Here is a 4,212-nt window from a genome sequence, read left to right as displayed (position 1 = left end):
TCTAGATTAATGTAATCCCAGTATTCAATCCTGGAGTGACGTTGTTTTCAAGGAGTGTACAAGGCAGCAGGACTAGNAGTGTACAAGGCAGCAGGGCTAATAAGAACTTTGTTACATTTCTACAGAGCAGGACCTCTGAATCACTCTTCTCTCTGCCCCAGTTACCTCCTTGTTTCTAAGGCTATAGATGATGGGGTTGAGCATTGGGGTCAAGATGGTGTAGAAGACACCCAGGACCTTGTCCTCTGTGGGAGATCGGTAGGATCTTGGGCGTAAGTAAGTGTAAGCAAAGGGTGCATAGTAGAAAGTCACCACAGTGAGGTGGGTGCTGCAGGTCAAATAGGCCTTCCTCCTCCCCTCTGTTGACCGCATGTGGCAGATGGTAAGGAGAACCCGGCCATAGGAATATGCAATGCCAATGAAAGGGAATACAAGGAAGAATGCAATGCTCACAAACACTGTGTACTCATAGACCCAGGTGTCCATGCAGGCCAAAGTCAACATGGCCGGAACATCACAGAAGAAATGGTTGATGGTCCTGAATCGACAGTAAGGAATATGCAGGACATATGCAGTGTGAGCAAAAGAGTTGATTTAGCCCATTATCCAAGATCCTGTTATCATCAACGTATATGCTCTTTTGCTCATACGAATCGGATAGTGGAGAGGAAAGCAAATAGCCACATAACGATCATAGGCCATAGAGGCCATTATTAATGCTTCTGCACCAGCTAAAATAATGAACAAGAAGCACTGAACTCCACACCCAATGAAAGAAATAGAATTGTTTCCAGAGAGATAATCAGAAGGCATTTGGGGACAAAGGTGGAGATGAAGTTCAGGTCCATGAGGGAGAGCTGACTAAGTAGAAAATACATGGGTGTATGAAGATGGGTGTCCAGGAGGATGAGAATGATCATGGACAGGTTTCCAAACAGAGCCATTAGGAAAATGAGAAAAATGAGAATGAAGAAAAACAGGCCAAAACTTGATGGTGGGAATAAGCCCATTAAGAAGAAATCAGTAGTTGTTTCATTAATATTTTCCATGGAATATTAATGTAGTTGCCCCTAAAGAGAGACACATATTAAATACAGAAACATAGTCTCTTATTAATTCATTATTATACTTCCACTGTGATTTATTCAGGACACATTGCAGCTCTTAAAAAATATAACACATATTTGGAAAAAACAGTCAATTTTTAACTCATACATAAAATCTTGATTGCACATACATCTGTCTCCAAAGTATTTCATGGAATGTGTAAATTTATAAGGATAATGTATTTCTGTGACTTTAATATGATACATATATTTTATTTTAGTATGTAAATTTAGTTATTATCAACATCAGAACTTAAACTTTTAATGTATGCATTGTCCAACAATGTAAATGCATAAATTACATACCCAAACTTGAATATATTTTATGACCTTTATGGAAGCTTTGAAAATTTTTTAATTAAGCCCTAATATTTTTGAACCTATAGTAGTCTATCAGGTCATGCTGCTTGTTTGTTCATTTGTTTATTTTCCTTAGAAAGATTGCCAATTCAAGCTTTTTAAGAGCTAAGCATTATTATCTGCTCCTTTCCCCCCAGAAACCTACAATAAATAGTTATTGCCAAATATAATTTTATGAAGCAGATTTCTTTTTACTCCTCACTCAATATTCAAATGCTTTAGTTTAAGGAAACTCTTTTCCTGATAACTTATTCTAAATTTTTAGTGTAGCTCCATGTCTCCACTCAAGCTCTCTGAAAAGATCTGTATTGTGTTCAACTGCTTCTCAATAATTATATAACATTATGCATCCTTTATGGCATTTTCTTATTGTTTTACCTCTTCTTTTTGTGTATTTACAACTCTCTCCATTTTTAGATAAGTGTGAGAGTTTAGTCCCTATTTGTATCACCCCCTATCATAAGACTCAACTAACATAATAATAAAGAAGCAAATCTGCATCAATTTAAAGAAAGTGGAAAGAAAGTAGAGGGCAAAATCAGAGGTGAAAAGGTTAAGAACCTTTGGGGAGAAGAAATTTTAAGGAACAGACACATAAAAGGAGAAGGAGTAATGGCATTTTGAGAGTATTCTATGTGGGAATGAGATGAGGGAATTTTCTCCAGAAGGAATACCATCAGTGAGTATATCCCAGCATGTTATGCCTCAAGAGGATGGTAGTGCTTCAGTGTCTCATACTTTTCTAGGACCAAAGACATCAGACCGTTGAGGACGTAATTATAGGAAAACAGACAGACAGACACACAAACGGAGATAAAGATGATTGGCATAAATGCAAGAAACCTTCACAAAAATCTGATATGTTCAGAGCAGTATGAGAAGTTTTTAAATCCAAAGTAATAATTCCATGAGTTATATGAAATGAGTACCAACCAACAATAAAAAACTTCTGGAAATGTAAAAGATAATATTTTAATAAATTTAAGGAAAGTATCATAAGTTCATGAGTATTCACCAGAAAACAGCAACAAAACACAAAAGTTGACATTTAAAACAGATAAGAAAATGATACGAAAAATACAAATGACCCAGCATATACTTATGGGCAGTCCTGTAAATAAATAAGACATTGATTTATTTTTGACAAAATATTTATTTACTTTAAGTGAATATTATTATATAAGACATTTTCACTCAGAACCACTATATATGAGCTACAATTTTCAAAGATGATGCAAAGAACACAGAAAAAATAATAAAAAATCTATTAAATGGTATTTTCTAGAAAATATGAAATATTGTCTTGAAAACAATTTTTTGATAATCCTCAATATCAGGTAGAGAGATATCATAAATTATCCTTGAGAGAAATAATGGTAATATGAGAATAAATACATGCAGTAATGTATAAAGTAACATCATGTTTCTATACAATACTGGTATATATTTTATATGCAAACAATAAATTCTAGGAGATGGAAGAAAGCTATCAATGCATGTCCTCAAACATAACCTGGGATGTAACTATGTTGACAGAATGGGGAGGGGAGGGAAAAAGTTTAAAGATATAGGGAGGGGATGACACTTCATCCACCATAGCCTGAGTTACAAATCGTGGCCTGATATTTGGGATTTAGGAATCAAGCATTAGAAGATGAGCATATTATTTAAAATATTGAGGAAATACTGGGAAAAATTATAAAATAATTTGAAGTATTTGCCTTGGGCGTCAAGAGGAATGGGTTATGGGACCATCATTTACCCTGTGGTTTGTTTATGCCATGTCCATGCATTCTTGGAATAAAATACTGAAGTGATATAAAAGTTATTTCAGTTAGTAATGTACATGTACTCAAATTATTGTAGACGTGAATCTCCAAATCTGTGAAACACCTACAGCAGGGTTCTGGGTCTACACGAAGCGATTGATCTGCGGTTATTGTGTGCTCACTGTCAACTTGCAGAGGAAAAACTGGGAGAGCTGGTTTTGTTGATAAGTTAAAGAAGTATTGCATCTGGCGTGGAAGCCACTATAGATATTGAATATCTGTTTCAAGATCAAGTGTGAAGAACTATATTTTTATGTAAAAATAATCAGATTATTTCCCTTATATTTTGATTTTACCCAGTGACATAATGAAAACTAATCTGTTTATACACTATTTACAGAAGCTTCACACCTGCCTCAGTCTTTGAAACTTCACTAGAGCTTTTGGGTTTGGCATCAACATTACTGACAACATACAGTGGAGAAAAAGGAAAAAGAGATGGTTTCTTAGTGAGCTTGAGAACTAAGCCTTGAACCTGAACAAGGTCCATACATGGCAGAGAAGATAGAAATGTATACTTTCATTGACTATCTCCACTGGGTGGAACATAAAATTTGTCAAGATTTGTGCCAGGAATAAATTTTGTTTAATCCTGACCAATGGTTCTTGAGTTTGATACAACCTTCAATATGGTTACAGATATTTGCAGATGATAAATCAAGTTTCATAGATTTAAGGAAATTATTGGATTTCGTGTCTTAAAATAGATGCTAGATAGATAGATGCAGATTTTATATATTAAATTTGTATTTAAAATTAATCCTATCTTATTGCTAAACATTATTAGGCAATAATCATGAAATAGAAATGGTTATGTTATCTGCTCAAAACTAAATAGAAATGAAAAGAAAAATATAGCATCTATTAAGTAAAAATTTACCATAGATGAAACAGAGTCAAGTCTGTATATAAGTTAC

At 34.4% G+C, this 4,212-nt stretch overlaps 1 pseudogene; it reads right to left on the bottom strand.

Moving 5' to 3' along the window:
- Positions 1-111: 111 nt before the first annotated feature.
- Positions 112-1,049, bottom strand: LOC100481803 (annotated as a pseudogene).
- Positions 1,050-4,212: the final 3,163 nt, after the last annotated feature.

The sequence above is a fragment of the Ailuropoda melanoleuca genome, unplaced genomic scaffold (assembly GCF_002007445.2).
Source record: "Ailuropoda melanoleuca isolate Jingjing unplaced genomic scaffold, ASM200744v2 unplaced-scaffold7716, whole genome shotgun sequence".
Taxonomy (NCBI): Eukaryota; Metazoa; Chordata; class Mammalia; order Carnivora; family Ursidae; genus Ailuropoda; species Ailuropoda melanoleuca.
The sequence above is the reverse complement of the archived record's forward strand: the minus strand, read 5'-3'. Positions and strand labels throughout refer to the sequence as shown.